Source organism: Pipra filicauda, unplaced genomic scaffold, assembly GCF_003945595.2.
Source record: "Pipra filicauda isolate LSUMZ 115617 unplaced genomic scaffold, ASM394559v2 scaffold388_size762695_pilon, whole genome shotgun sequence".
Lineage (NCBI taxonomy): Eukaryota > Metazoa > Chordata > Aves > Passeriformes > Pipridae > Pipra > Pipra filicauda.
This window is the reverse complement of record NW_024104518.1, coordinates 11,602-18,923: the sequence shown is the minus strand read 5'-3', so window position 1 is coordinate 18,923 and position 7,322 is coordinate 11,602. Positions and strand designations below refer to the sequence as shown.

General features: G+C 57.3%; 1 long non-coding RNA gene across 1 annotated transcript; it reads left to right on the top strand.

Annotated features, from left to right (window-relative positions):
- The first annotated feature begins 4,793 nt into the window (after positions 1 to 4,793).
- Positions 4,794 to 7,108, top strand: LOC120323964. The gene is made up of 7 exons (XR_005564917.1): positions 4,794 to 5,109; positions 5,185 to 6,406; positions 6,513 to 6,575; positions 6,669 to 6,718; positions 6,823 to 6,866; positions 6,964 to 7,004; positions 7,096 to 7,108. It is a non-coding gene; the product is annotated as an uncharacterized LOC120323964 (long non-coding RNA).
- Positions 7,109 to 7,322: the final 214 nt, after the last annotated feature.

Genomic DNA, 7,322 nt, shown 5'->3' with positions numbered 1-7,322 from the left:
CCCATCCCAGTCTCTCCCCACTTCCCCCACTGCAACCCACAACCTCCTTTCCCTCCCAAGCGTCCCCCTGCAGTTCAACCCAGTCCTTCCCCAGCTTGCCTAGTCCCATCCCAGTCCCTCCTAAGTGATTCCCAGTCCCTTCCCAGTACAACTGAGGGCACTGGAGAGGCCCTGGGGGCACTTGGGGGAACTGGGCTGGGACGGGGATTCTCTGGGGAGGGACTGGAGGCACTGGGATAGGACTGAGAGGCACTGGGGAGGCACTAGGACACACTGGGGCACCACTGGGATAGGACTGGAATCACCGGGGAGGGAATTGGGATGGGACTGGGGGCAGTGGGAAGGGACTGGGCTGGGACTGGGCAAACTGGGGAAGGACTGGGTTGCACTGCAGGACACTTGGGAAGGAATGGGTGCACTGGCTTGCACTGAGAGAAGTGGGAAGGGACTGGGATGAGAATGGGGGCACTGGGGTGGGACTGGGAGCATCTCCAGTGCCCTCAGTCCCATCCCAGTCCCTCCCTACTGCCCCCAGTCCCTCTCCAGAAGTCTCAGCCTTGCGACTTCTCTCAGTGCAAGCCAGCGCACCCATTCCTTCCCAAGTGTCCTCGTACAGTGCAATCCAGTCCTTCCCCAGTTCGCCCAGTCCCAGGCCAGTCCTTTCCCACTGCCCCCAGTCCCATCCCAATTCCCTCCCCAGTGATCCCAGTCCCATCCCAGTGTGTGGGGGGAATAACACGAAGATTTTTTGGGGTGAAAGCGCAGAAATTAGCGAGGAGGGACGCTAATTTGGGTAAACTCGGTCACCGGAAGTAGAGAGCCACCGGAAGTCCTCCAAGGCCCCGGCCCGGAAGTTTGCCAAGCCCACAGTAAAGATGGCGCCGCCAGGACCGGAACGACCACACTAAAGATGGCGGCCCCGGCCCGGAAGTTCGCCCCGACGCCACACTCAAGATGGCGCCGCCACGACCGGAACTTAGCCGAGGCCACACTAAAGATGGCGGCGAGAGGCCCCCTCGCCTAAGAGAGGCGTCTATCCTGTTGCCTGACCGCCGCCGCGACCCGGACCCCCGCCCCGCGCCCGCAGCGCCGTCTCGCCGCGCCGCTTCCCGCTGTGGGGACGGGGCGGGGGGCTCGGCGGCGCCGGGTGCGGGCGGCAGGTTCGTGGGCGGCGGCAGGCACCGGCGCGGGCAGCCCCCGTCTCGGAGCCGCGGCGCGCGAGGACCCCAGGCGGCGGCGCCGCCCCCCCCCCGCTCGCCCCGTTCCGCTCGGCTCCCGCTCCCGCTCCTGCTCCCGCCCCCGCTCCCGCTCCCGCTCCCGCTCCCGCTCCCGCCGTGCCCTGGAGATGCTATCGGGGCTGCGCCGCCGCCTTTCTCCCCCGCAAGCGACCATGGGCCGGGGATCATGGCCAGAGTCCTTCAAACCTGGGGAACAGTGGCCTTCACACCATCCCTGCAGCCCGTCCAGGGCAGGCTGCTGCCCTTCGGCCCCTGATCACAGGTGGATGTAGAAGTAATGGTGTTTAGGGAATGTTGATTGTATTTCCCTGACTTTAGCAACGTGGTCCTTAAAAAGAGAAAAATAACAAGTCTATGGAAATCCCCTGCACGTGGGAGCTTGCAGGCTCTGGATTAAACTTGGCTCTCTAATGTTAAAACTGTGGGCGAGGGGCGGTGGCCGAGCAGGGCCAGCGGCGATGCCGGACGGGGCCGGCCCGGGGGTCCCTTCCCCGCGGGGTCGCAGCCGCGGGACCCGCCCCCGCCCCGCGCGGCCCCTCCCGGCGCGCCCCGCCCGTCGTTGGGGGCTGCGGCCGCTCCCGGCCGCAGGCACCGGCCTGTGCTGGGGGCACGGGGGTTTGTTCCTTGTGTTCGAGGGCGGCAGCGGGAGCGGTGCTGCGGGGCAGGACGTGCCGGGTGACGGCGGGGAAACCGCAGCGGGGCTCGGGGGCTGCAGCTCTTAGGCTTCCCGACTCGCTTTGTAGACATTTGCCACCTTCAGAGGAGGCACAAATCCCCGCGGAGCTGAGCAAGGGGTACGGGGAGTGCAGCTGGGTGCAGCGAGCTAGGGCGGGGCTGTGACCAGGGGAGGGTGTGCGCAGTCCCCCAAAACCAGCCCAAAAGAACCCCAGAGCCCACAGGGAAGCGGAGCGGGCACCTGCCCCTCCCTCCTGCTCGCGCCGACCCCGCCCCCCGGCTCGCCCCGCCTCCTCTCCCCGCGCGCCCGCCTGTGGCTCCACCCGTGCTTCCCTCCCATGCGGGACAGCCCCAGGTGTGGGCAGTGAGGGTGACAAGGGGCGGGACAGCCCCAGGTGTGGGCAGTGAGGGTGACAAGGGGCGGGCCCCCAGGTGTGGGCAGTGAGGGTGACAAGGGGCGGGCCGTGCTCGGTGGGGCACTTTTTATAGGGAGCTTCTGCAGGGGAGCAGTCGATCCCAGGAAATCTCTCAAGCAGTGATGGTGAGAGCGTCTCGCAGGGGCTGGGGGAAGCACCTGATGTACCCGGATTATCGCTCGAGGAAGGTGCCGAGGGATGAGCCCTGTTCCAGGAAGCAGCGCAGGAGAGGGGAGCAGCACACGTGAACAGGTGGGAGAGTGTGGGGGTGCAGAGAGGATGCAGCTCAGACTGGAGGAAGACCTTGTAAGTTTCTTTCATTGATACAAACGTGCAAAGCAGAGAGAGAGGTGGAATATAAACACTGTAGGTGCTCGGGCAGGTGAACCAGGACTTAGGAGAGGAAATCGCTTTCCTGAGCACCTAAAGTTCCAATTGCCTCTCTCAGGAGCAGTCGAGAGGAGTTTCTACTTTGGGGCCGGTCTCCAAAGGCAGGCACCTGAAACTGCTGTGGGAAGCTTACTGCTGTAACCAGACAGTAATTTCCCCTGATATTTTAGCTACTAAACCCAGTGAGTTTTATTTCCTCTGTGCAGAGCTCTCCACTCTCATTGTAAGGCCATTTCCCCCGGTCCTCACCGCAGGACAGCGACTCTTTCCCGGTTCAAACCTCGGCACAGCCACCGAACCGGGCGCGGGTCCGTGGAAGCACTTCCTGATTCTCGTTATTACCTCACTCCACATCCCCCATCGCGAAGCACCCCGGGAGCTCAGCCCAGCACCGCGGGAGGGTCCCGGCAGCCCCGGGGCTCCTTCCGGCCCCCTCCGCGCCTCGTTCCGGTACCGCCAGGCTCACCCTTGTCCCGCAGGTAGGACGCGGCCACGCCGCGCTGCCCCAGCCCGCGCGCCGCTCCCCTTCCCGCCGCTCCAGCCCGCGCCGCGCCGCGCCGCTCCCCTTCCCGCCGCTCCAGCCCGCGCCGCGCCGCGCCGCTCCCCTTCCCGCCGCTCCAACTCCCGCTATTCTGCTCCAGTCCCTCCGCTCCAGCCCCTGCCCGAATCCAATACCAACCCTCAATCCAATACCAACTATAATACCTGCTCACGTTAGGAGTCCTTTTCTCCGTCAGGCTCTTTACCTATCCTGATTTTAAGTCAGAGATGCAAACCGGTGCTGCTGCTCCCAGAGCCTTTATACTGTCTTGGATTGGGCTACTCTTTTTCCCCCGGGGCCTCACAGGAAGGGAGGTGGGCACCGCCAGGGGTATATTAACCCCAGCCTTTGCCCAGGGAGGTCATTCAGCAGCCAGGCTTCAATGGGATAAGAGCTCTCCTGTTCTTTTATTGAATGGAACTTCTCAAGCTATTTCTGCTTTATTGAAGCATCAGCTTTGGCATCCAAAGAAGCAGAGCTATATATGGCAATGAAGAGGATTATACTCAAATGCAGGGTTTTTAAATTTAATAATTTTGTGTGCTGTGTTGGTAAGGTGCTTTTGTAATTTGTTATCTTTTTTTCTTTTCCTTAGGAGCCTTCCGTCTTTTGGGATCTCCCGATCATCTCAACTGCAGCTTGGCATTTTTTCACAAGTGTTATCTGGTCCTGAGGTGAAGCTACTCTGTGTTGAAGATGGCTACAGACAGGCAGGTTTGCAAGTAGTCAGTGGGGGGTTACAGCCCAGAGATGGAGTGAGGGCTCAGGTGCCAGCTTAGGAATTGCTAGGGGTGTTTTGAAGGTAGTATGGGTGGAAAGCAGTGTCCAGGAGCCCCCTAAATGCCTGTGAAGGCATCCACTGACTTTTCAGATGTGCCACTTAAGTTTTCCTCTCATTTACCCAGATATTCCGTGTGATTACAGTTGCAGTCTTTGGCTGCAGGCAGTGACCCTGGGTGGTTCGCTAAAAGAGAAGGGAGACTCTTTCAGCTCTCCCTATCTGTCTGGGTGACTTTGGTTAGGGTTTCTTTACCATGTCAGAAGGACAGGGTGTAAAGCAGAGTTGAACAGAAAAGAGGCCAGAGGAGCAGAGCAAGAAGGTGGGTCATCACCTGACATCAGCACAAAGATGTGACTTTTAGCTCCACATTTATTTGATGTGTTAAGGATTTTGTTGGTTTGGTTTGGTTTTTCTTTGTTTTCAGATGCAGAGCCCTGGTCCCAGGAGGCTCTAGGCACCGGAGGGGAGGTGATCCGGGTGAGTACTGGTGAGCAAGGTGAGCACTGACTCCAGGACAGGACTAGATGGTCTTTTACAGGTGTTGTGGTGAATCTGTGCACGTGCTTTGTTTCTTGTGTTTTCCAGGGGTTCTGCCACCTTCTAACAGACAGTCCAATGCTTCAGGGACCCTGTCGGTAAGAGGTCCGGGAGAGGTAGGTAGGAGCTACCACAGGAAAACCATCCTTTCAGGCAGTACCTCAGTATATACATTTGCCTTTGGCTTTTTTACTTTGCAGAGAATGTGTGCAGCCTCAGAGGGCCGGAGCCACCTGCCAATTAGGTTTGATGGTCTTCAGCTGTCCTTGTGAGTAATCCCCTAGTACTACGAGGCTCATCAATTAAGGCTCGACCTTTTCCAGCTGCGGGTGCCATCCGGCCTGCCTTTGGCAAAGAAGGAGCATTCAGGTTGAGTCAGGGAGGTAACGAGGAGGTCCTGGGGTCTCCCTTACTTTCAGAAACACCACGTAACTTTTTTTCTCACTCACCCAGGTACAGCAGACGGTGACGGCAGCAGCCTCCAACTCGGGTTGGAGCCAGTGGCCCCAGAACCTCTCAGCTCAGGGGAGGGTGAGTAGCCAATTGCGGGGTTATCATCCACGTGCTTCTGGACTCTTGCCTCAGTTTCGGTTTTCTTTCTCGTAGCCGAGCGAGTCAGGGATCGCACGACCCTGTGAGCCAGCCAGGCATCCTTCCTTTGCATCGAAGATGGATTCACATCCCCGACTATGGGAAAGATAAGTGGAGGACAACCACCTGGAGAGGGGATGAGAGCTGGGTCCAGTTTTATGGTTAGGAGGGAGGGATTTTCAAATGAGCAGAGGGGAAAGGGTCTGCCCTAACAGGCCCTTGGCACACATAGGAGGAGCAGTTTACTTTTCATCACTGGAGTAGGATGTGCAGGGCAGAGCCGTTCAGGTCTGTGTCATGTCCTTTGTCCAGTCTGTGTTTCGTGTCTTACAATTCATAATCACCATGTCTTTGCTTTCTGCCCTCGAAGTTCTTATCTGAGATGTCAAGGCATCATTCCTAGGGTCTTGAACCTTTGCACTGCCCAGCCCAGTGCCCATACCATCCGTTCTTTGGCTCGCTAGCTTGGATGTGCATCAGAATTGCATCTGAGAAGTGTCAGGTCAGGTGTCTTTTACAGCCTCCTTACAGTTTGTATCGGTGACCATGCCGTGCAGTCATCCCTTGTAACCGCCCAGGACTTGTGAGAATCCAAGAAGATTCTGAACATAGCATTGTCTCCCATCCATCTTAGCAATTTTGTAGGCAGTTCTTGTCCCAGGCCATTCTGTTAGAGTGTCTTTTCAGGCTCCTCAGAGCCTCCTCCGTTCAGTCTTACCGTATCCTCCGTCTTCTCGTGCGGCAGCACATCCATTTTGGCGTCGTTCCTTTCTCAGAGTTCTCTCTCCTGGTTGCACCACAGCACTTGTCTGGAAATGTGTCCTTGGAGTTTGTGTTGGGCCTGGAACTGCTCTGCCCTGCTGTGTAGAGTTGGGGGTAGGTGGAGTAGAAAGGAGACTTTCCAGTTACCCTGTGGATAGGCTCAGCCACTCAGGGCAGCAGTTCTCCAGTCCTCCTGGAGGCAGCCCCTGCCTGCAGTGTGTGTGCAGTCACGAGAGCGGGCTTGTCCAGAGCCAATGGGAGCGGTACAGCAGGACCTTAAAGTTAGGTCAGTGTTTGTTTGTGCAGGTTGTCTTTGGACCCCAGAGGGCTTGTCTAAGGAGAAATGAGAATTGCACAGCAGTTAAGGTCTCTCCATCTATATGGCTGACTTTGGTAACTCATTTCTTTGCAGCGTCAGAGGGACTGGATGTAAAGCAGAGAAGAACAGAAGAGACTGGAGGAGCACAGTCAGAAGGTGGGTTGTCATGTGAGGTCAGAGCCAAGACATGACTTTTGGCCCTAGGTTTATTGTTCATTTGGATGGTTTGGTGGTTTAGTTTTGGTTTTTTGTTTTTTTTTAGGATGCAGAGCCCTCAGCCCAGCAGACGATAGGCACCAGAGGGAAGGTGAGCCCGGTGAGGAAGGTGAGCAGTGACTGCAGGACAAAACTAGCTGCTCTTTTGCAGGCGGTGTATTTGTGGTGAATCTGTGTACATACTTGTTTTTTTGTTTTACAGGCAGTGCACAGACTTCTAACGTGCAGTCCAACGTGACAGGGACCCTGCCTGTAAGAGGTCACGGTCGAGGGGTGTCAGACAGAAACTGCCATGGGAGCAGCAAACTCTTGGGCAGTATCTAAGTACTCACAGTTGCCTCTGGGTTTTTTTGCAGGAGATGTAGGCAGCCTCAGATGGCCGAACACAACTCACAGTGAGGTGACGGACAAAGTTTGCTCCTCTGGAGCTGTCCTTGTAGGTAATCTCCGAGTATTGAAAGGATCAGCAATGAAGCACTGAGCTTTTTGGATTGCAGGTGCCATCCAGCTAACCTTTGGGAGCAGATGAGCATTGGAGGTGAGTCGGGGAGGCAGCAGGAGGAGCAGGAATCCACTACAGCTTTACAGATGCCCTCTAATTTTGTCTCTCTCTCGCTCATGTATCCCAGGAGATGACAGCACATTGTCCAAGTCTCGTCAGAGTCAGCGCCCCGAGGACCTGCCTCGTTGAGAGTGAGTAGAGGGATCATGGGGGCTGGGGCCACATGCCACACTACTCAGATATGGTGTCTGGTTTTCTTTCTTGCAGTTGACTCCGAGTAGTCTGACGATGGCAGGAACCTCTGAGCCAGCCCAGGTGCCCCTCCTCTGCATCCAAGATGGATTGGCATCCCCT